We start from the raw sequence: 26022 nt of genomic DNA, 5'->3' as shown, positions 1-26022 counted from the left end.
TACCATCTTCTTTCGGAAAGTACAGGGTCTGCCCGGTCTAGTGTAGTTGGGGAAAATCACTTTCTTGTCTATCTCTTGTGGTTAAAAGATGTAGCTTTATTGCATGTTAGCAAATGGTTACAAGCTATTGATATGGTAGACATTGTTACAGAGATTTTGAGGAGAACCAGATGTTAGGCTTCACTTTTCTGAGACTCTAAGCTGTTCTGCCCACAAGTCCGTATGACATCATCCGAGTGGGTGGTGTTTATTGATAGTCTTCAGTATTAACCTTTTCACACCCATAGAGAGCATCCTCCTCCAATCTTTTTTTCCTTCATTCGTGTGATACATTTGTGTGTATAATTTCACATGTTGTATCACCATTTCTGACCCACCCAAGGCTATGACTTTACGAATTCAGGTGATCTAGAGGTTTGATTATACCCCCAGCACATGTTCTTTTCAGTTTTGGAAAATTGGTAGCTTATTGGGTGAAAAATCATTTCATTCTCCCCCCGATAGTCTACAGGTACCTTTAAACTGGAAGATTTATAATCTGTTGGATTTCCTTCTTGGTGGACATCTACCTTGATGAAACAGACTATTTCTTCCTTCTAGTATCTTGATTCATTGGACATATATTGTCCCTTCTCAGTGGTCACTTAGAGTCATAGAGTCAAAGAGATGTACAGAACAGAAAGAGACCCGTCGGTCCAACTTCTCCATGCCGACCAGATAGCCTAAATTAATCTAGTTCCATTTCCAGCACTTGGCACATATCCCTCTAAGTTGAAACTTTATTGCTGGAACAGCACAGCAGGTCAGGCAGCATCCAGGGAACAGGAGATTCGACGTTTCGGGCACAGGCCCTTCCCTCTAAACCATTCCTATTCATATATCCATCCAGATGCCTTTTAAATGTTTTAATTGTACCAGCCGCCACCACTTCCTCTGGCAGCTCATTCCATACATGTACCACACTCTGCGTGAAAAAGTTGCCCCTTAAGTCCCTTGTAAATCTTTCTCTTCTCACCCTAAATTTATGCTTCTAGTTCTGGATTCCCCAGTCCAAAGAAAAGACCAGGGGTTTATTTATCCTATCCATGTCCCTCATGAGTTTATAAACCTCTCTAAGGTCACCCCTCAGCCTCCAATGCTCCAGGGAAAATGATCTCAGCCTATTCAGCCTCTCCCTATAGCTTAAACTCTCCAACCCTGGAAGCATCCTTGTAAATCCTTTCTGATCCCTTTCAAGTTTCACTACATCCTTCCTATAGAAGGGAGACCAGAATTGCACAAAATATTCCAACAGTGGCCTAACTAATGTTCTGTACAGCCACAACATGACCTCCCAACTCCTGATACTCAATGCTCTGACCAATAAAGGAAACCGCACCAAATGCCGTCTTCATTATCCTATCTACCTGAGACTCCACTTTCAAAGAACTATGAACCTGAACTCGAAGGTCTCTTTGTTCAGCAACACTCCCCAGGACCTTAATATTAAGTGTATAAGTCCTGCCCTCATTTGCCTTTCCAAAATTTAGCACCTCACATTTGTCTAAATTAAACTCCATCTGCTCCTCCTCAGCCCATTGGCCCATCTGATCAAGATCCCGTTGTACTCTGAGATAACCTTCTTGGATTTATCCATTACACTTCCAATTTTGATGTCATGTGCAAACTTACTAACTATACCTCCAATGTTCATATCCAAATTATTTATTTAAAAATTACACACACCAGGTTATAGTCCAACAGGTTTAATTGGAAGCACACTAGCTTTCGGAGCGACGCTCCTTCATCACCCCAGTGATGTACACCCCAGTCCAACACTGGCATCTCCAAGTCAAATGATTTATATAAATGACAAAAAGCAATGAATCCAGCACCAATCCTTGTAGCACACTACTGGTCATAGGTCTCCAGTCTGAAAGGCAACCCTCCACCAACACCCTCTGTCTTTTACCTTCGAGCCAGTTCTATATTAGATTACTTACAGTGTGGAAACAGGCCCTTTGGCCCAACAAGTCCACACCGACCCGCAACTCACCCATACCCCTTCACCTAACACTACAGGCAATCTAGCATGGCCAATTCACCTAACCTAGACATCTTTGGACTGTGGGAGAAAACCAGAGCAAACCCACGCAGACACGGGGAGAATGTGCAAACTCCACACAGTCAGTCGCCTGAGGCGGGAATTGAACCCAAGTCTCTAGCGCTGTGAGGCAGCAGTGCTAACCACTGTGCCACTGTGCCACCCATAAATCCAAATGGTTAGTTCTCCCTGTATTCCATGTGATCTAACTTTGTTAACCAGTCTACCATGAGAAACCTTGTTGAATACCTCACTGAAGTCCATATAGATCACATCAACTGCTCTGCCTTCATCAATCCTCTTCATTACTTCTTCAAAAAACTCAAACAAGTTAGTGAAACATGATTTCCCACGCACAAAGCCATGTTGACTATCCCAAATCTTGCCTTTCCAAATGCATGCAAACCCTGTCCCTCAGGATTCCCTCCAACAATGTGCCCACACGGCTGTCAGGCTTACTGGTCTATAGTTCCCTCGCTTTTCCTTACCATCTTTCTTGAATAGTTCATTGGAGTTGTATGCACAACATCTTCAGTCTGTGACAGGTTTTCATTCTCAACACACTTGCTCCTTTACTCTGAAGCATGTCAACGGTTCACTTCAAGTTGATTGGTTTGGACTCTCTCTTTCATCTTCAGTAATTGCATTATTGCTGGAGACAAGATGTTCCCTTTCTCAGTTCTGCTCTTTGAGGGTAATTTTTATCTAGGCATGACCACTGTCAAGGCTTGGCAAGAAGGATTAGGGAGAACCCAAAGGTATTTTACTCATACATGAGGAATAAGAGAATAATCAGGGAGAAGGTAGGGCCGATCAGGGATAGTGTAGGCAACTTGTGCTTGGAGTCTGAGCAGATAGGGGAAGCCCTAAATGAGTTTATTGCTTCAGTTTTCACTAAGGTAGGGAACTTGCTGTGAATGAGAACTTTGAGGAGCTGGAAAGCAGGCTTGAACAGATTAAGATTGATGAAGTTGATGTGCTGGAAAGTTTGGCAAACATTAAGATTGATAAGTCCCCAAGGGCAGTCAAGATTTATCCAAGGCTGCTCCGGGAAGTGAGAAAGGAGGTTGCTAAGCCACTGGTGAAGATCTTTGCTTCCTTACTTTCCACGGCTCTCGTACCGGAGGATTGGAGGGAAACGAATGTTGTTCATGTTTTCAAGAAGGGGAATAGGGAAATCCCTGGCAATTACAGACCAGTCAGTCTTACATCTGTGGTCAGCAAGGTTTTGGAAAGAATTCTGAGGGATAGGATTTATGACTATTTGGAAAAACATAGCATGATTAAAAGCAGTCAGCATGGTTTTATGAGGGGCAGGTTAGGCCTCAAAAATCTTATTTAAGTTCTTTGAAGAGGTGACAAGACAGGTTGATGAAGGTTGAGCAGTGGATGTGGTGTATATGGAGATCAGCAAGTCATTTGATAAGGTTCCTCATGGTAGGCTCATTCATAAAGTCAGGAGGTATGGAATACAGGGAATCTGGCTGTCTGGATTCAGAATTGGTTGGCTGACAGAAGGCAGCGAGTGGTTGTAGATGGAAAGTATTCTGCCTGGAGGTCAGTGGTGAGTGGTGTCCCACAGGGCTCTGTTCTTGGGCGTCTGCTCTTTTTAGTTGTTATAAATGACTTGGATGAGGAGGTTGAGGGGTAGGTTAGTAAATTTGCAGATGACACAAAGGTTGGAGGTGCTGTTGATAGTATCGAGGGCTATTGCAGGCTTGGGCGCAACATAAACAGAATGCAGAGCTGGGCTGAGAAATGGCAGATGGAGTTCCACCTGGATAAATGCGAAATGATGCATTTTGGAAGGTTGAACTTGAATGCTGAATATAGGATTAAAGACAGGATTCTTGGCAGTGTGGAGAAACAGACGGATCTTGGTGTTCAAGTACCTAGATCCCTCAAAGTTGCCACCCAAGTGAATAGGTTGTTAAGAAAGCATATGGTGTTTTGGCTTTCATTAACAGGGGGATCGAGTTTAAGAGCCGCGAGGTTTTGCTACAGCTCTACAAGTCCCTGGTGAGTCCACACTTGGAATATTGTGTCCAGTTCTGGTCGCCCTACTGTAGGAAAGATACAGAGGCTTTGGAGAGGGTGCAAAGAAGGTTTAGTAGGATTCTGTCTGGACTGGAAGGGTTTGCCTTATGAAGAGAGATTGACTAAGCTTGGACTTTTCTCTCTGGAGAGAAGGAGGAAGAGAGGTGACCTGATTGAGTTATACAAGGTAATGAGAGGCATGGATAGATTCAATAACCAGATACTTTTCCCCAGAGCAGGATTGACTGGCATGAGGGGTCATAGTTTTAAGATATTAGGAGGAAAGTATAGAGGACACGTCAGAGGTAGGTTCTTTACACAGAGAGTTGTGAATGCATGGAATGTATTCCATGAATGGAAGCAGAGTCATCAGGGTGACTGCTGGACACATACATGGACAGCAGTGAATTGAGGGGTGCATAGGTTAGGTTATTTTATTTTAGATTAGGAATAGTCCTCGGCACAACATTGTGGGCTGAAGGGCCTGTTCTGTGCTGTACTTTTCTATGTCCTATGTTCTTTGTTCTAAAGACTCACCAGCAATTCCTTGATATTCTGTCACTTATAAATTCTGACTTGAAGACCAGAGTCACATTTCTCTACTAATTTGCTGAGATCATTAAGAAAATCATTTGTGGATTCCTCTGGATGCTGAACTCTCCTATTAAATTCTGCTATTTCAATAATTTTATTGGTTCTGAGGTTGAAGTAGTTTTGAAATGATTTCAATACTTTGTAAAAATATCTGTTGCTTCTTTTATTCTTTGGTGAGCTGAAACATCATTAGTTATATGCTCAATTGTGTTTAGAAATCTGTGTTCAGATGCTATCCTGTACTTTAAGATTTGTTTCCTCTGAGATGTCTATGCTATGTTCCATTGGGTCCATCCCTGAAATTAAATCTTTCTGGCAATATTGCACCACATATTTCAATGGACAAATGTTAGACCAGCATGGAGTTGCAAGCTGGGACCATGTGGAATCCCATGAGTACTGCATGGGAAATTGAATTTGCTAATTGCCAATCCCTCTCAGTTTGCAACCCTCAGAATCCATTAAAGTCAGAGGATTTGGAGGGTACTGCTGCTAAGTTTAAAGTCCAAATCTATTCATAGAGTCATAGAGATGTACAGCATGGAAACAGACCCTTCGGTCCAACCTGTCCATGCTGACCAAATATCCCAACCCAATCTAGTCCCAACTGCCAGCACCCGGCCCATATCCCTCCAAACCCTTATTTGTGCTGGATTTTCCCAGCCCCACGGAGGTGACTAAAGGATATGGCTGGGGGACAAATTTGAAAAGGGTCAGCTATCCAAGGGTCAGCAGAAGCCATCATTTTCCTGGAGACATCCACTTGACAGAAAGCCATGAGGCAATTCCTCTTCAACACCCCAATCTCTCACTCTTTACTGTTCCCCTAAATCCAAACGCACCATGTTTCACCACACAGAAGCATGTCATGGTTTGCAGGAAGTTTTCAGCTGGTTGAAAGCTCGCTTTTCTAAATAAAGTGAAAAAGCATGACCAGCTAGTAGAATGTCTATATGTTGCATCCAGATAACGTTCTGCAAATTCATACAGTACAATAAATTGAGACCAGGCATTAATCTGTTGGAAGAACAGAGCGTTTTACCTTCAATATTTTGTACTCAGAGGAAAGATCAGTGCAATTGAAGCACTGTATACGTGCATACATATATAAAACAGTAGAAACATCAGCAATATGCTTGTGACTGATTCTGAGCAGGTGTTAATTCTTGAAGGCAGAGCTTGACAGATCCTCCCTCACATTAGATAGCCCACAGGACAGGGCTGTGGGAATCATGAGAGTACCAGTGAGTGGGCGGTTAGTCAGTGTGGCTGGGTATACACCCCTGTGTCCCAGGAGGTGGAGCTCTGACATCATGAGATTCCTCTCCAGTCGTGCATGTGTTTGAGAGAAAAGAAAGGAGACGGGGGAAGAGGGGAGGGCTGCTCATTCAAGCACTCCGATTCTTGAGAAGAAGGAGCTGCAGCAGGAGACGGGATCGACCTGCAGTAACCGAGCCGCCCTCTGTGCAGTTACAGTGGGTGAGTTTGTGAGTGGGCTCTGTACTTGAGCAGAATACAAAGGCAAAGCTGAGGCAGGAAGCTTGATCCCAGCGACAGTGAGATGAGTGTGTGGGAAAGTGAGGGAGACGGGATTGGGAACGTGTCAGCAGCCTGGTGAGGTGTGGATATTGCAAACTCTTGAGAGCAGCTGGGAAACTGCTGATATGCGTGGGACTTGAGGAAAACCACCAGTAACAACCTGGTAGGAGAAAAACCGCGGGTGGGAACTGTTTATAGTCAACGCTTCCTGGGGAGTCACATACTTTAACAACCAGGAACCGATTGGAGCAAGGGAAACAGTAAGGAAGGAATGAGAGGGGGGAGGAGATTAGAGCCGCTTTTCTCTTGTGGTTGTCCAGAGTGTGAGTGGCTCGGCCGCTCTTAACTGAGTTGACCCTGACTGCTCCCCTGTTCCAGGAGGAGGAGAAGGAAACCGAGAGCACCAGGCAGGACAGTGCAGGGAAAGCGGCTCGGTCCCAGCACCGAATTGCAAGTATATTTCCCTGACTTTCACTTGGGAATAGTGAGGGAGGGATAACCTTTCCACCTGGACCCCTCCACACCAATGCCATCTTGCATTGGGACAACATTCAGTGGGGGGGGGGGGGGGGGGGGGAGAGAAGGATCTGCTGCAATCTGTTCCTTTATTTTCATTGGCTTGGGGTAATTAAAACAGAGAAGCAATGGGGTGTGTGGGGACGGGGGAGGTGTTTTTGACATCTGCCGAGTTAGGAGCCCGGTTTTAATGTTTGGGAGAGGAGACTTGCAGAAACGGCATTGTATTGGGATAACCAGCGTTGTGTTGTCTAATGGCACATATCATTGCGGGGTTTGAACGTTACTGTGAAAGAGTTAATTTGATTTAAAAACAGTCTAGGAAGAAGATCAAAAGGGGGGGGGGGGGGGGGGGAAAGCACTGCAGGAACTTCTTAAGAGAGATAGAGAAGCGGATGATCAACGTTCTGCATCTCGCTGGTAACAAACTGCAAGTTAATTCTTGACCCACTAGCAATTACTGTGCCCATTAACCCTCAGGCATGGAAGTCATCACGGGTCAACTGTGGAAGAAGGGTCACTGGACTCGAAACATTAACTCTTTTTTTTCTCCGCAGTCCGCAGATACTGCCAGACATGCTGAGTTTTTCCAGCATTTTTCTGTTATTTCCAGAACAGAAATACATTAACACAGGGAGGTGAAACTTTTTCTCATTCATGAGACAGATGTGCCACTGGCTGGTCAGCATTTGTTGTCTATTCCTAGTTGCATTTGAAGCAAGCACTTTGCTACACCATTTCAGAGAGCAATTCAGAGTCAACTACATTGCAGTGGGTCTGGAGAGGCATGTAGAATAGATCAGGTCAAGATGGAAAGTTTCCTTCCCTAAGGAACTTTAGTGAACCATTAAAATCCATTCCAGAGTGGGATATACAACGAAATTTATTCTCAAATCTTCAGGTGATTACTAATGATATCTGATTGTGGAGGGAAATGTCTGTCCATTTTCCAATTGGTCCAATTTTTCCGACTCACGAATGATCACTTCAAAGACATTGCATTTTGCCCAAATCTGCTTGATATGAGGTCAAGTTCAGACACTTAAAATTGTGCAACAAGTCCATTACATTTTGTACAGACTTGACAGGCAATGGGGCAGAAATGCAAGAGGATTGAAATCACTTTTTGGAAGGGAAAGTGAAATTTAAACTAATCCTCCACTAAGATGCTGTTCGACTTTTTCCAAACAGCTTTAATGCTGCATTGATATACTTTAAAGCCATGCTGAGCCAATTCTAAAAGAAGCCAATGCAAACATCAAGAGAAAAATTTTATTTAAAAATGAGAAGTTTGCCCATTGGATAACAGCATTTGGAGTGGTGCATCCTGGGAAAGCTGAGGTTTCATTCATATCTATACTCAGTTAGTTGGCCTCAACTGAGGCAACATGACAAAATTAGGATTAGATGTGAAATATAAGGAGTGATTCTTATCGGAAATATGAATGTATGGATATTTGAATGAGAAAAAAAATGTCTGGCAATAATGTGAGAATGCACAGTTGGTATTAGTCAGTATCTGTAATCAGTAAGGAAGATTCTGATTTTTTTTCCAGAGCCAGAGTGTCTGATGAGATGTACGTAGTTCACATGCCACAAATTTGCAAGTACCTTACTAGTTCAAAAAATTGTCATTTTAAAACATATAAATGTTCTGTTTTGAGTGCAAATAGTTTGGACTCAGCGTGTGTGGTAGAAGAGGCAGTAAGTTATACAAATAATGTTTAGGCGTTACAGAAAAAACCTTGCCATCTCTAAATCTGTACTTCATGTAGCATGCTCTTCAGGAGAATCGAGGGGATGAAAGTGAGGGTAAAATCAAAAGGGATGGAGTAACATTAGATAATTTATAGCTGACTAGCAATGGCCTTACCATGTTTGTGCCTATCGTGAGCCAGCTGGCTATTGACACATGCTATTCAATTGCTGTTTCACAGCTGTGGGAAGAAGTAATTATTCTGGCCTTTGTCCGATAACTGAAGGAAGGAATGGTTCAGTTGCTGCTGGTCCACCATGCTGCTCCTTCCATCTGCAATAGCAAAGGCATATATATAAGTGGGGTTGCATTGACTGGCATGAGGTGAAGCTGAGAATGAATAGACATATTTAGCAGTATAAAACCCCAGTGAATCAGTGTTTGCAATTCATTACTACACTGATGCAAATTAAGATATTTATTGAAAGGCTCTCAACCCATCAACATAAGAGTTGAATAAAACATGGAGTACTGGTGATGGTCATAGGGATTATATAGCAGTTAGGAAGAAACATTAATGTGAGTAGGCAATTTGAATCTACTGGGAACTGAGTATGTGAGAAGTTATATTTGTAGAGTCAGTTGTAGTTCAGTTGGAAACACTGTTGCCTCTGAATAATGTATTCTGGACCCAAGCCCATCGAAGGTTTGAGCACTAAAATCAACACTGACCGTCTAGTGATGTACTGTGGGAGGTGCTCTTTCAGGTTATATTCTAAACCAAGGCACCAACTGTTCCAGTGGATGGAAAAGGTCTTATAGCAGTAGTTTGAAGCAGAGCATAGTATCACTGGTGTCCTGGCATATATTTATCCTTCAGTCAATAATACAAGCATACATAATCTGGTTGTTATCAGGTTGCTATGTGGAAAAGTTTGCTATGTGCAGGAGTTTGCTGTGGCAAATTGACTGGCTTATTTCCTGGATAACAAGTCACTATAGTCAAAAAGTACTTCATTGACTGTAAACTGCTTGGAGACATCCTGTGACTGTGAAAGCTGCCATATAAATGAAAGCCTTTCTTTCTCCTCATTATTCTTAACTGAATATATTGAGCTTCATTTCAAATGCAGTCTGTTATCTCTTAACACGTGTTAACTTTAATTTTATGAAATCAAAATGGCTCAGTTGGCTCTGTGTGGAAAAAATTGGTAAAATCAACCGAGGCTCATTTTTTCCCCAATGGCCTTTACTTGTGCATGTGTGAATGCCAATCAAGGGCAGCATTCTGAAAATCGGAAGCATAAAGCCCAGATTGTCACTACTGTATAACGGAATATTTTCTAATCTATGCATTTCCTATCAGTGTGCTGTTATTGCATGGAGTTGGTGGCAATTTGATAATGTGCCACTTAGAACAACAAAAGAACTCGTGGTGTTGGAGGTAATTTACTTACTGAGGATTGGCCACCTAACAGGAAGTAGAAAGTCAGAATACATGAATTTCTTTTTGCAAACTGAAACTAACGGCGTGCAATAGGGATCTGAGCAAGTGCCCCCTCAAATATGTATAGTCTATATTGATAACTTGGATGAGGAAGCTGGGTATGTGGTTACTATAATGTTGACAACACAAAGATAGGTGGAAAGGCGAGTTGTGAAGAGAATCTGTTCAGAGAATGGTCAGAAATTGAGAAGATGGAGTATAATGTAGGAAAATGGGAGCTTTAGGTGTGAAGAATAGAACCACACAATGCATTTTAAAATAGAGAGAGAGACTGCTGAACTGAGAGGTACAGATGGAGTTTAATGTGTTACATGAAATTGGAAAACAAACAAACCTGGAGGTTTAATGATTAGGATGGCAAATGGAACATTGGTATTTATTACAAGCATGATGGAGAAGAAAAGTAGGAGAGTGTTTGCTACAGCTTCCGGGGCCTTAGTGTGACTGCATCCAGTGTACACTTTGGACTTTTTTCCTTCAGGAAAGGTGTAATTGCATTGAAAATAGATTGGAGAAGTTTCACTTGGCATACTTTTGGGATAAAGAGGTTGTCTTCTGAGGAAAAGCTGAGCACGTCAGACCTTTGCCCAACAGTACTTTGAGGGATGCTTGGTGATCTTATTGAAAGATCTATGATTCCAAGAGAGGCTTGATAAAGCAGATGCTGAGAGGATGTTACTCGAGAGGGATTGAATACAAAAATATAGAGGTTATGCCTCAATTGTACACAACGTTGGTGAGATGACTTCTAAAGTGCTGAGTGTAGTATTTGCCTCCTTTCTTAAGGAAGAATGTAAAAATGTTGGAAGCAATTCAGAGAAGATTTTGCCAGACTAATATCTGGAATGGGCAGGTTGTCTTATCAGGAAAGGTTAGACTTGTATCTGTTGGAGTTTAGAAGAGTCTTCAAAATTTCAGGGAATCTTGGATTATTAGATCTGTATGTATAACTTAACTATTAGTATCCAGATATGATTCTAATAATCTAAACTCCAAGATGGTGTGGTGCCTGGAACTGCTCACAGTAGATTGATTTACCTATAGCGTTGTATAACTGAAAAGTAATCTCTAACCCTATTTGTGTTCCAGGTATAAAGACAGAATTACAATAACGTTATTAATTATTTGCTGTATTGATCATGCTTTAAATGTACTGAACCCTCTAGTTTCCTTGGATTGCCGCTGTTTGTAGCTTTTCCCCATTTTGAAAGTACTCTGTCCTGTCCTTTTCAGCTCCAAAATAGAATGACCTCACACTTACCTGACATTGAAATCCATTCATTATACTTTTGCTCATTCATTTAATCTATCAATATGTTTTTGTAATTTGAAACTTCCATCTACACTGCACTCCACCTATTATTGTGTAATCTACATCATATCAAGACTCCCTCTACAGAAAATCTCCTTCTCTGGAGATTTCTGTTGTTGTTAAAGATCTAGTTGTATGGTTATTAGAAGGCTGCAGTGGCCCAGTTGATTCAGTACTGGATCACTCCCTTGATGACGACCTCTTAATAAAGGTAACGGCTGAGATGTTAAAGTATTCAGTGATTTCCCAGTCGCTCCATTGTCATGAAGATATGTTATCTGATGTATTAATTGATCCCATCTCTGAATGTATAAAAGTATATCTTCAATTTTTTGAAAAAGACACTTTCCAAAGAAAATACCACCTACAACTGCAGAACTGTTCCTAGACAGCACCTTCAAAACCTGGGATCACTGATATTTAAGAGGTCAAGGGCAGCAGATACATGGTAGCACCACCATCCTGGAAATACATCACCATTCTTTCTATTATCACCTACTAGCAGAAGTGTTCTGCCTACAACAAATGGAATGCAGTGGTTCAAGAAGGCAGCTCATCACCATCTTCTCAAGGCTAACTAGTGATGGGCAAAACATGGTGACTTCTCCAGTGTCACTCAGTTCACAGGAATGAATAAGAAAAAGTTCAAAGAAAACAAGCTGCTTGACTGAAGTCACTGAATCTGTGGCAATTTCCAAGAGTGGTCGCATGACCCATTTTATGGATGTAAAGCATAATGGTTTTGAACACACTCGGAAAGAACTTGTACAGGGAAAACAGCCTTTGAGCTCTCTCTTTTTCTGAAACCATTCTCGTCAAGGTTTAGGAGTTGCAAACCCATTGGAAGACCTCTTCATTGCAAATTGGATTTTCTTAAATGAGAAGTCCAAATCCACACCACTGTACCCAGAAAAAGAGAACTCAACGAGGCATAATTGATCCAAGAAGAGACTTTGTGTGAAAGGTGACTGACTGCAGATCAGCATTTCATAGGATCATGACAGTGCAGAAAGAGTGCATTTGGCCCATCAATTCTGCACTAACCCTCCCATGCCAGACCCACCCAAACCAAGCCCCCCTACACTAAGCCCATTCTCATGGCTAATCCACCTAGACATCCATGGACACTACAGACAATTTAGCATAGCCAATCCACCTAACCTGCAGAGGTTTAGACTGTGGAAGGAAACTATAGCACCTGGCAGAAACCCACAGAGACACAGGGAGAATGTGCAAGCTCCACACAGACAATCATCTGAGGCTGGAATCAAACCTGTGTTCCTGGCGGTGTGAGGTAGCAATACTAACCACTCAGCCATCTTGACTTTCATTTGGCACACTCTTTGAATAAGTCTTTTTTCCCTCAATGGCCAGAGAACTTTTAAGAAAACGCTTTGCAGATTTTATGCTTTTTCAGAATGAATACTTGCATGTATTTATACATTTTAAGCAATTTGTTAAATGATCTTTCGTTTATTCGCTGCTTAAGAAATTTTTTCTGACATTGAATTATCAGTCTCATACACCGTCGAATATATTTTTAAATTAGTAACATCAGCTCACTTTTTAAATGCAAACTTTGTTATGACAGTAAAGAAGTGGGACAAGGAAAGGAATCTATCCAGCCCTCCTTGCTTGATCATGACACAGCAAAATCAAGAGCTTGGGGGGTGATCTGGGCAAGAGCTAGCGGGAGATCTTGCTCATGTCCATGTTGAACCACAGAAAACCCATTTGTATGCAGAATTGTAGCATTTGGGGGAGCCCTAAATGTTGCGTTGTGATCCATACAGCGTGAATCCATAGTGGAAGTTACCTTAAGTGTCACCTTAATCTTGGCTGTCAGACTTGAGGTTGAGAAGTTTGTGTTGGTTTAGAACACAGTCATGACTCTTTGTAAAAGTTGGTCAGAAATGAATTCTCTAACTAGGCCGAGATCAATATTGAAGAGAGTTAGCACAATCACACGGCCTTGCTTGTCAGACTCTAGAGCACTGTTGTGATTACCAGCCTTTTACTTTGGCAGTGAGACTTGAGTCTGGACACCAGAAAATTTCTCTGGTAGTATTTCCACAGGATACTCAGTCAAAGGGAGGACAGACAAACAAACTCCAACACTTTCTTCAAATCCAACTCTTTCAGCATTTCAACTGTGATCATACTGCATCGTTTGCCAAGTAATCTGTTTCTGAAGCTGATTTTCTTTTCAAAACTTGGTGGACTCATGACGGATGGAATATCTGTTTTAAGGACAATTTGAAGATCTTTTTGAAAAGGGAACAAAATTACCTTGACGGTTGGAGGAAGTTTTCACAAACAGTACATAAGGTGGCGCCACATCAAACCAGTCACAACTGACCGCATAAACTGAACTGCTGAGAAGTGACAACTGAGAAAGGAAAAGGAGCAGGACACTGGCTTGAAAGCCCCTCCCACCTTATTCAGGACAACTATCACCCTCTCTGCTCAAAGAGCCATGGCTGCTGACCTTAGGATACACCATCATAAAACCTGACAAATATCATCTTTCTTTTGGGACTTGACAACAGTGGATACAACCTGTCAGTCAATCTTTGATCCATTGTGTGCAAGTCTAATATCTTCCCCTGAGGGACTACAAAGGGAAATATTGATTTTGCCTTCCAGACTGAAATTGGTGCAGAATTGTAGACAACAATTAATATACTTATGCTTAATAAGAACTGGGAGGACAACAAACTGAAAGTAACCATTTCATTTAGGGCACTGGGATACATGACTTCTCTTGTGAGCCTCTTTTAGTTTGAAAATTGCCCTAAATAAGAAGCTCATCATAGAAATCACACAATGATCTGAGGTGTGATTTAGCAGTTCCAGCAACACAAAATGGGACTGAATCTGGGACTTCTCACACTTGTACGCATCAAGCAACTTGAACCATAACATTTGAAAAAGACAAACAGGACCAGAGCAACTGGTCCATCAATCCTGCTCCCTATTGATTTGTTGCCGTCTACTGTATATCTACAATCAATTAGTGCTTCCCTTTTAATGCCCAACCCCCAAACTAATACGATACATGGATAGAATCAACAAAGAAATGTCTAAAGGATAAGGAATGTAGAGGGCAGTCTTATAGGGACCTAAACAAATTGGACTATGGTGGGAGAATCACACAAAAAGTCTGGTAGAAATCAATTTGCTGCATCTTTTAACCAAGTTCCAGGCATCAAGATGTGATTCTCATTTGGTAGCGATGAGTTGCCTATGAAGGGGAACTATTGTTAATGATCTTATTAACTGAATGTCTCGTCTCATTGATATCCAGTTTTCTATCTTTACCACAGATCAAACAAACTTCTAACACAGCTCACATATTCCTTAACATGTGTTTTTAAACACATGTATTTAATAGCCTTGTAGGACGTCCTATTCTGACATCCTAAAGCTTCCTATCTTTGGAACTTTTCTTGTGCTAGTGTCTAAGCCACTTCAGACTTCACTTTTTCTGCTAATTGTTTTGCTGGCTGTAAGTTGCACTGTTAATGTTATAGGCATTTTTCTTTCTGAATAACCAGGTTCTCTCTGGGGAAAAAAAACTGGCATAATCATTGATCACTGTTTTGTTTTGAGAGAAAACTTATATCTGTCTCTGTCTCACTATGTCATAGGGCATTTTATGGCTGGGTTGTATCCAATTTTTTTTCTCTCCTCTACCCTTGCTTTCTAAAGCATTTTAGTTTTTCACCCAAAGGTTCTTCTTAAAAGCCCAATTTAAATGCATGTAAACAAATTTCTAGATGAGCTGGTACCCTAAAGAACCCAAGCTGAAACTAAATCCATATCTCCTCTTTTTAATCTACACAATATGGAAAGGCAAATCAACCTTTAAACTATACATGGTTCTGTTCAAATTAGAACCCATGTTTACATGTAATAAGAATAATGTGCAATAAATGTACACCACAACTTGCTTTTAAACTTTGTTCTTTACACCAGCTGTGAGGATAATGGTGCAAGTGCATTATGGGAGTTTACAGATGGAATGGGAATCTCTCCAACGCTTTTGACTGAGCTGTTGCCCTTCAAAGTCACATCAAACATAACATTGAGGCTGAATTTAGATAAAACATGTAAATGTTTTTGTGCAATTTTGTAGAACTGTTTTTATGTTCTGTTGGTACATTGGCCACCTAAACACCGTGAATCAGTGATCTGGCTAAGGAGAAACAGATGTGAAGCTTTCAAATGGACCAAATATTTCTGCTCTGTGTGTACTCCAGAGCTACTGCGAATCATATTGTTAGTTATTTAATCAGTTAAAATATTAACTAAAGGTGGCACAGTGGCTCAGTGGTTAGCAATGCTGTCTCACAGTGCCAGAGACCTGGGTTTGATTCCAGCCTTGGGTGGCTGTCTGTGTGGAGTTTGCATTTTCACCCCATGTCTGGTGGGTGTAAAGTGATCCACATAATTTTGTTGTGATCTTAGAAACAGGACAACTGCTAAAATGGATATAATTCAACTTAGCTTCAAAAAAAAGGTTGAAGTTCCTTAGTATAGAACATGATTGTGATAATGATAGTGGCTGCTCATGGGACAATAATCAGTGACCTAATAGTTTGTACTCAGAGATAGGGGCTGGTTAGCTTGGTTGGCTGGACAGCTTGTTTGTAATGCTGAGTAACACCAAACAGTGAGAGTTCAGCTCCTGCACTTGCTGAGGCTACCATGAAAGACTCTCCTTATTGACTTCTCCCTTCACCTGAGACATGGTGACCCTCAGGTTAAAGCACTAACATACCGGCAGTCATCTTTCTCTAATGAGAGAGCACCCCTCTGGGCTGATAGGTTGATGGTGACTGTACCTTTACTTGGTACTTAATTTGAAAAGAAAGATAAGTTCCTGCATACCATTTTTGACATTATTGGCTATTATATAGACAAACTTAATCCTTGTAAAATACAAAATATTTTGATGAAATATATATTTTTTTGTGAAATATCTTTCTAGTTGTGCCAATATTATTGAAATTGCTTGCTCTATCAATCACTGGGGGGAAAAGAAGTAGGGTCTGGAGACTTTTATATTTTTTGGCCAGGTTTTCATTTGGATCAGTTTCAAATTCTTAATTGGTAGATTTTCCTCCCTGCACATTCTCTTAAGGGTATTAAATTTGAACAACTGAGGTACAAAGAAGCATAAATGTACATATGTGCATATATGATCCCTGAGGTATGAATGACATGAAGTACATATAATTATTCCATTGTCATTATTTATTGAAATAAATAACTAAGATGAGAGTATATCCAGCAGAATTATTTTTTAGGTCGTAATGAAACTTCTCTGTTTGTTCTGTGTTCAAGTTCTGTGTTTCAGAAAGAATACTTTAAACTTTGAGTGATGTGACTTCTACTGGTGGACATGAAACAGGCTTTCAGGTGAGTTTAACTCAGAAGAAAAGTCTAACATTTGTCACGCAACACCTTGAAATGTAAAAGCAATGAAAGCACTCCCTCTGTAATGCGCATAGACATACACAGGATTCTAACGATGAAGCACGCGTTTAGGGTATTAACAGAATAACATAACACAGGGATAATGCATGTACTGCACACCTGTATGAGTTCATATTGCTGATTGTTTGGATGAAGCATCTGGATGAGCATCTCAGAAACATTTGGATGAGCACTTAAAATGACAGGCATAATAGGCTATGGGTCAAGTACAAGTGCAACCACAGGCATGGTGGCTCAATGGTTAGCACTGCTGTCTCACAGCACCAGGGACCCAGGTTCGATTCCTGCTTCGCGTGACTGTCTGTGTGGAGTTTGCACATTCTCCCCGTGTCTGCATGGGTTTGCTCTGGTTTCCTCACACAGTCCAAAGATGTGCAGGTCAGGTGAATTGGCCATGCTAAATTTCCCACAGTGTTAGGTGCGTTAGTCAGGGGGAAAAGGGTCTGCGTTGCTCTTCAGAGTGTTGATGTGGACTGGTTGGGCTGAAGGGCCCGTTTTCACACCGTAGGACCAACCTAACCTAAAATAGGATTAATACAGTTTGGAGTTTGATGGTTGGCATCAACATGATGGGGCGAAGGGCCTGTTTTTATGCTGTATAACTATGACTCTATTGAAGCCTTTGGGTTTCTAGATGAAAACGAAGCTGAATTCACGTTTCACTGGAATTTGTAACAGAATACACATGACAATAAATAAATGAAATCAAGTTCTATAGAGGCAAATCTTTGCAGTTGAAGACTCACTCTTGGCTTTGCCTGGGTTGACTCATTAGGCAGTGTTCCTCCTTAATTTTACAAAGTTAAAAATCACACAATACCAGGTTATATTCCAACAGGTTTAATTGGAAGCACACTAGCTTTCGGAGCGACGCTCCTTCATCAGGTGATAGTGGAGGGCTCAATCCTAACACACAGTTTATAGCAAAAATTTACAGTGTGATGTAACTGAAATTATACATTGAAAAGTTGATTCTGTTAAGCCTTTCATCTGTTATAATACCGTGATAGTTTCACTTCTTTTATGTGTAAATCACAAAACCTTTCTTTAAAAAGTTGCATTCTCGGGTTAGCTGTTAACAATGGTGATAGCTAGACAATATGTTGAAGGTGTTGGCCCCTGTGTTCTCTGTCTATGCCATGATGTTTAGATTGATTCTAATCTAAAAAGTGAGATAACGGAGTTTTACATGAATGAATGCAGTTTTGGAACAAAGTGCAATGTAACCCTGCAAGTACAAATTCACCCCTGTCTTTGTGTGTCTGCCTGTCTGGGGTGGGGGTTGTGAGTGTGAGAAAGTGTATGTGTGTAGTGAGTGCAGAGTGTCTTAAGTCTGTGAGGGGGTGCATGTGTGAGTGTGGGAGTCTGTAAGGGTGTGTGTGGGTGTCTGTGTGTATGTGTCCGTGTGTATGTGTGTATAGGAGTGTGTGTGTGTGAGAGTGTGTGTGTGTAGGAATATCTGTGTGTGTGTGTAGTGCAATGGTGATCACCTGCAATGTGACATGAACCCAAGGTCCCGGTTGAGGCCCTCCCTATGGGTACTGAACTTAGCTATCAGCCTCTGCTCGGCCACTTTCCTCTGCTGCCTGTCCCGAAGTCCACCTTGGAGGATGGTCACCCGAAGGTCCGAGGCTGAATATCCTGGACCACTGAAGTGTTCCCCAACTGGGAGGGAACCCTCCTGTCTGTTGGTTGATGTGCGGTGCAAACCCACAGACAACCTCGCAATGCTACACTTCTCCAGCTTCCACTCAAAACATATTAAAACAGCCATTCCCTATGGACAAGCCCTACGCATATACCAGATCTGCTCAGATGAGGAGGAACATGACAGACACCTGGAAGTGCTCAGGGATGCCCTCACAAGAACGGGTACAATGCCCAACTCATCGACCGCCAGTTCCGACATGCCGCAGCAAGGAACCGTAATGACCTCCTCAAGAGACAGACATGTGCTGCAACTGAGAGGGTACTCTTCGTTGTTTAGTATTTCCCAGGAGCTGAAAAACTAGGCAGTGTTCTTCGTGACCTGCAACACATTATCAATGAGGATGAGCACCTCACCAAAACCTTCCCCACACCTCCACTACTTGCCTTTAAACAACCGCCAAACCTCCAACAGATCATTGTTCGTAGCAAGCTGCCCGGCTCTCAGGACAACTCCGTACAACTCTGTCACGGTAGGCGCTGCAAGACGTGTCAGAGTGTGGACATAGATACCACCATTACGCGTGGGGACGCCTCCCACCTTGTACATGGCAGGTACTCACGTGACTCAGCCAACGTTGTCTATCTTATACGTTGCAGGCAAGGATGCCCAGAGGCATGGTACATTGGGGAAACCGAGCAGAGGCTACGACAACGGATGAATGGGCACCGCACAACAATCAACAGACAGCCCCTCATGATTTTATAAACCTCAAAAGGTCACCCCTCAGCCTGCAATGCTCCAGGGAAAACAGCCCCAGCCTATTGAGCCTCTCCCTGTAGCTCAAATCTTCCAACCCTGGCAAAATCCTTGTAAATCTTTTCTGAACCCTTTCGCGTTTCACAACATCTTTCCGATAGGAAGGAGACCAGAATTGCGTGCAATATTCCGACAGTGGCCTAACCAATGTCCTCTACAGCCACAACACGACCTCCCAACTTCTGTACTCAATACTCTGACCAATAAAGGAAGGCATACCAAACACCTTCTTTGCTATCCTCACTTTGAGGTAAAGGGGCTGCCCTGTTTTTGAGATTGAAGTGATGGTTGAGGTACTCTTTGTTTTTATAATCAATTTTGATATAAAGCAAATGTGAAACTGAGGGAACTCCTGAAGATGAGCAACTATTGCAAAGAGCAGTTCTAGAAAATATGATAAAAGTTAACAAAACCAGGAAAAGGAAAGGTACCAGGCCAACATGGTAGATGTCCCAGAATTGTGAAGAAGTTTGGGTAAGTAATAGTGGAGACACGGATTGTAATTTATTTTATATTTTTGGGTATAAGGTTGCAGGACAACCTGTACTATGAGAGGAGTATCTCACAGGTTTTGGGACCAAATGGTGGTCCCGAGCCTGGATTTCCCACCAATGTGAGCTAGGAGGGGCATCTAGGCTATTGTGCCAGGTGTGGATTCCTAATTGGCTGCATCCAAGCTCACTGTCCGATTAAAGAGAGTAAACCTCCTCCCTCAGTCTATGGCAGCTGTGAAACCTTGGCAGTGCACCAAAAGAGGTGGGTACATGGGGCACTGTTTGGAGATTGAGAGGACATCATTGGAAGAGTATGTTTAAATAAAGTTTCAGCGGGGCTAAGCAGGTAGGTCTGTCAGATTGGAAGGGGAAACCCATTTGGATGGCTTATTAAGGCCCCAAAGCCTGCCTTCCCTCCTATGATGCCCTCTTTGTGGACCGGCTTCTGACTCTGCTGAGCTTCCTGACTGCTGCAGGTCGACTACTTCTGTTAAACTGGCAGCCTCTGCATGTAGTGGAGGCCCCTCTATTGCCAGCAGAATTCCAGCGAGCTGGGAATATTGTCTCTAATTGACTCCAGTCCTGCCACAATGTGATTGACTGATTGCCCTCTGAAATGGCTGAACAAGCTGCCCAGTTTAAGGGCAACTAAGGATGGGCAACAAACACTGATCGTGATAGCATTGCTCACATCCCATGGAAGTAAAAAGAAAAGGAAGCTTCAAGGAAATCTGAAATTTCAAATAAAGATGCTTGGGGAAATCATGAAAAGTTTGTCTCAACTGTTGAGGCAGTAATAAGTGGGTATAGATTCAGGATATTGCTTAAAACATAGGGGAACTTATGGGCATGTTTTTTCAATGAAAGGTTATTGGAATATTGAATACTTTTCCATGTGTATATAAAGATAGAGATTAATCATGTTTTTTGAAAGGGAGCTGAGTAGGTATTTGCAAGTGAGGAATGTAAGTGAATACAGGGAATAAGAAGGGAAGCAACTATAGAGATGATAGTTCCAGTTGAAGAGCGCGCACCAACTCAGGCGTGATCAACTGAATAGCTTCCTTCTGTGTTGTAAAATGTAAGATTCTATGAATACACAGAGGGCTAGTAATTATAAGTTTAAGTATAGGACACATAGTGAAACAAGCCAAACTGTACTCTTCCTTGTTCCATACAGCTAATTTTTGAAAGCTAAAATTAGACATTGGCTCTATCAAAAATTCCAAATTATTTGTAATTTTGTCCTATTTTCTGATGAAACCTTTGAAGCTTATTAAAATATCAGCTCTTGAAATTTTTCAAACATACAATTATACCATGGCTTGCACTGACACACACCCTTGCCACACCACAACATGTGCACCCTATCCGTGAATACATATACGCCCCTAACACCATGAATATTTCCCCATACCACATCACATGCCATACTGACTCCACAACACACACATACCTGATCTATATGCTCATGGTCTCCTAACCACAGAGAACACATTCTGCTCCCACCACATCACATACCCGACCCACAGCATAGATACACACGGTTATCCCACAGCTTCACCATTACTGTAGTACCAACAGAACTGTCTGCACTGTAATATGCCCTGATAAAATTTGCTAGATTAGCACTTCAGCCAATAAGTATGGGTATAGGTTCAGGAATCTAAAAATTATAGGGAAGTTGAAGGCATCCTGGTGTGTTTCTTTCATGCACAGTGTAGCACAGTTTTTGGCCATGCGGATCACATTAGATGTTATTCGAATCTTTCACTTATAAAGCAGTGCCTTCCTTTAGAAACCAGAAGAACACAGATTTGATCTTCGACCTGTGCTGAGGTATCTGATCTCAGCTCGGCTAAGAGGAGGTAGTGGAGGTGGAGATTGTTCTACTGATTGCTGCCCAGTCATCCCTGGGATGTGAGGTATGGCAGGATTGCAGTAATGCTTCTAATGAATTATCTGCCCCTGTTTGTGATCTAGGCTCAGGCATAAACGTCAGTCATTTAAGGGAGATATTTAACAACAACTGATACCTCTGGATCTGTTTTCCTGCTAGAATTTAGAAGTCCAGGTAGAAGAAAATTGATTGTCAGTTTGAAAAGGAAATTTTAATACTGTATTTTCATTGGACAACATTAATTCCACCATCTGGAGTGCATCATATCTATTGGGCCTCTCCTTTGATTTCTGTGTTGAATTGGATATAGCAACTAGTATACACAGATTTTTATTGACTGATATGATATGAGAACCATTGAGGTTTAGAGCATTACAGGAGGCTGTTCAGCCCGATATTTGATGTTGTTCAAGGAATTCAAAATGAATTCCATTGTTCCATATTTTTCTCATAGTTCTGTCTTCTCAGCTTCAAGTGTTCATCCAATTTTTCCTTAAAAAATGCCATGACCTGTGCCTATGACAAAGCATTTCATGAATGTTGCTGAATCAATCCATAAGTAAACTGATCCTAAACATTCTTAGCAAAGGTGTTAAATTCAATAATGTTTGGGAAGTTAATAACAAGCTATCAGAAGAAATGGTCTGTCCATATTTACGACATCAAAACCATTTGTCGTTTTCAAATATCTTCCCTTTGATTTATATGGTCTAGAATGTAGACAATTATCTCAAATCTCTCCTCATAATTACAGTTTCCCAATCCTTGTTTAATTCTAGGCGAAAGTGAGGACTGTAGATGCTAGAGATCAGAGTTGAGAGTGTAGTGCTGGAAGAGCACAGCAGGTCAGGCAGCATTCAAAGAGCAGGAGAATCAACGTTTCGGGTACCAGGATTGAGGCTTGTGGGCCGGTGGGCTGAGAGAAGCCCCCCCCCCGCCCCCCACTTCCCATTTATCTCTCAGCCCTCTTGGGCCATAAGCCTCATTCCTGATGAAGGGCTGAAATGTCGATTCTCCTGCTCCTCGGATGCTGCCTGACCTGCTGTGCTTTTCCAGCACCGCACTCTCGACCCTTGTTTAATTCTGGTGAGCTTGTGCTGTATACCAAAGCATTTTACGAGGGTGCACAAAACTGCACCCATACTTTGAGGGCAACTAAAATTTTATACAAGCTTACCTTTGTTTGTTAGTTCAGTTATTCCCGTTACAAAATCTATAATGCTATTGGTCTTTTTATCTACCTGTTATGTACTCACGCCCCTTAAGCAAGACATTATCCACATACATTTGTGGAATGGATATTGCTGTACTCTCCTGGTTAATATTAATTCCTTTTCCCTAGTTTTAGTTTCTATTTAAGTATTTACCCATTTTCCCTAACTGTTTATTGTCGATCATCCAGCTTTCAGTTGTTGCGGCCACCTTTTTTGACACAACTGAATCCCAGATTCAACTGAACCGTGGAGAATTCTGGGTTCCTGCATGCTGGGGCCTGGAATGAGACAGCCTAAGTTCACATCAGATTCCTTTGGTTTTGTCCAGTTCCCTGAGACAGTATTTGGCTGTGGATTCCTGTTGTAGAAGCACTTTATTTCATCCTTGTTATGAGATGTTTGACAGTCAAGACGGCTCTTGTGGTGTAGTGTCCCTACCTCTGTTCCAGGAGGCTCAGGTTCATGTCCCACCTACTCCAGAGCTGTAATAACATCTCTGAACTAAACAAAATATGACTGGCAGACATGGAAGTTGTGGGACTTCATGAGATGAGAGAGCTTTGGCAAATAGGGTTAAGGAGAATTCAAAGGGATTTTCTCAACACATTAAGGACAAAAGGGTAATGAGGGAGAGAATCGAGCCTCTCAAAGATCAGCAAGGCAGTCCATGTGTGGAGCCGCAGGAGATGGGGGAGATACTAAATGAGTATTTTGCATCAATGTTTACTGTGGAAAAAGACATGGAAGATATAGAATGTGGGGAAATAGATGGTGACATCTTGAAAAATGTCCATATTACAGAGGAAGAGGTGCTGGATGTCGTGAAATGCATAGAAGTGGATAAATCCCCGAAACCTGAACAGAACTTAGAACTGTGTGGGAAGCTAGGGAAGTGATTGCTAGGCCCCTTGCTGAAGTATTTGTATCATCGATAGTCACAAGTGAGGTGCTGGAAGACTGGAGGTTAGCTAACGTGGTGCCACTATTTAAGAAAGGTGATAAGAAAAAGTCAGGGAACTGTCGACCAGTGACCCTGACATCAGTGGTGGGCAGGTTATTGGAGGGAATCCTGAGGGACAGGATATACATGTATTTGGAAAGGCAAGACTGACTAGGGATAATCAGCATGGCTTTGTGCATAGGGAATCATGTCTCATGAACTTGTTTTGAGTCTTTTGAAGAAGTAACAAAGAGGATTGATGAGGGCAGAGCAGTAGATGTGATCTAGATGGAATTTAGTAAAGCATTTGACAAGGTTCCTCACGGGAGACTGGTTAGCAAGGTTAAATCTCATGGAACACAGGAAGGGCTAGCTATTTGGATACAGAACTGGCTCAAAGGTAGAAGACAGAGGGTGGTGGTGGAGCATTATTTTTCAGACTGGAGGCCTGTGATCAGTGGAGTGCCACAAGGATCGGTGCTGGGCCCTCTACTTTTTGTCATTTATATAAATGATTTGGATGTGAGCATAAGAGGTGCAGTTAATAAGTTTGCAGATGACACCAAAATTGGAGGTGTAGTGGACAGCAAATAAGGTTTCCTCAGAGTACAACAGGATCTTGATCAGATGGGCAAATGGGTTAAGGAATGGCAGATGGAGTTTAATTTAGATAAATCTGAGGTGCTACATTTTGGGAAAGCAAATCTTAGCTGGACTTAGACACATAATGGTAAGGTCTTAGAGAGTGTTGCTGAGCAAAGAGACCTTGGAGTGCAGGTTCATATTTCCTTGAAATTGGAGTCACAGGTAGATAGGATAGTGAAGAAGGTGTTTGTTATGCTTTCCTTTATTGGTTAGAGCATTGAGTACAGGAGTTGGGAGGTCATATTGCAGCTGTACAGGACATTGGTTAGGCTGCTTTTGGAATATTGGGTGCAATTCTGGTCTCCTTCCTATCGGAAAGATGTTGTGAAACTTGAAAGGGTTCAGAAAAGATTTACAAGGATGTTGCCAGGGTTAGAGGATTTTGGTTGTAGACAGAGGCTGGATAGCCTGTGGCTGTTTTCCCTGGAGCCTTGCAGGCTGAGAGGTGATTTTATAGAGGCTTATAAAATCATGAGGGGCATGGATAGGATAAATAGACAAAGTATTTTTCCTGCGGTAGAGGAGTCCAGAACTAGAGGGCATAGGTTTATGGTGAGAGGGGAAAGATATAAAAGGGACCTAAGGGGCAACATTTTCACACAGAGGGTGGTGCATGTATGGAATGAGCTGCCAGAAGAAGTGGTAAAGACTGTTACAATTGCAACATTTAAAAGGCATCTGGATGGGTATATGAATAGGGGTGGCATGGTGGCTCAGTGGTTAGCACTGCTGCCGCTCAGTGGTTAGCACTGCTGCCTCACAGTGCCAGGGTTCGGTTCCTGCCTTGGGCGACTGTCTGTGTGAAATTTGCACATTCTCCCCAAGTCTGTGTGGACTTCCTCTGGGTGCTCCGGTATTCTCCCACAACCCAAAGATGTGCAGGTCAGGTGAATTGGTCATGCTAAATTGTCCATAGTGTTAGGTGCATTAGTCAGGGGTAAAAATAGGGTAGGGGAATGGGTCTGGGTGGGTTACTATTTGAAGGGTCATTGTGGAATTGTTGGGCCAAAGGGCCTGTTTCCACACTGTAGGGAATCTAAACTAATTTAATCTAAAGATAAGAAGGGTTGAGAGGAAGATGGGCCAAGTGCTGGCAAATGGGACTAGATTAGGTTAGGCTTGGACGAGTTGGATTGAAGGATCTGTTACTGTGCTGTACATCTGACTCTATGAGAAATAACTTGAATTAATTAACCGCATCTCCTAGCAGAGACTGGGTAGTTAGCCAGTTGAAAGGTCTTGGTGACTTACCTATTGACTTTCTGACTGAATTTTGCTTACATAATCTTTAAGCTGGCAATAGGCAGAGACCCTCTTTCAATATATGAAGCAAAGTTTGAATGATTTAACCCCAATTGGAAATGTCATTCATCCTGAGTGAGTTAACTATTGCTTTCATCTAGGTGAAGATGATGAATGAAACTTACAACCAGAAGTAGGGGATTGCAGTGGGCCTGACAAGGAACATATAGGTCGGACCTGTGCTGGATTCAGTGCATTCCCAATTTGCAGATTCTCCACATTCTCCTTCCTTGTGATCTACCTTCATGCTGCCAATGATTTCCTATCACATTAC

The 26022-nt window shown here is 42.0% G+C and overlaps 1 protein-coding gene across 6 annotated transcripts in view; it reads left to right on the top strand.

The window, feature by feature from the left end:
- Positions 1-6082: 6082 nt before the first annotated feature.
- Positions 6083-26022, top strand: part of lhfpl2a (LHFPL tetraspan subfamily member 2a) — a 173441-nt gene continuing 153501 nt past the window's right edge. For 3 of the 6 annotated variants that reach the window (XM_043706955.2, XM_043706969.2, XM_088000415.1), the window contains exons 1-2: positions 6083-6193; positions 16634-16708. The gene's annotated coding sequence lies outside the window, so the exon portion shown is untranslated. Of the gene's footprint in view, positions 6194-6398; positions 6417-16633; positions 16709-26022 lie in introns of those variants that run through there. The other 3 variants (XM_043706965.2, XM_088000427.1, XM_088000424.1) reach the window with 2 other exon arrangements.

Source organism: Chiloscyllium plagiosum, unplaced genomic scaffold (genome assembly GCF_037043375.1).
Source record: "Chiloscyllium plagiosum isolate Xiang-an unplaced genomic scaffold, Cpla_swu_hap1 HiC_scaffold_2, whole genome shotgun sequence".
Classification (NCBI taxonomy): domain Eukaryota; kingdom Metazoa; phylum Chordata; class Chondrichthyes; order Orectolobiformes; family Hemiscylliidae; genus Chiloscyllium; species Chiloscyllium plagiosum.
The sequence above is the reverse complement of the archived record's forward strand: the minus strand, read 5'-3'. Positions and strand labels throughout refer to the sequence as shown.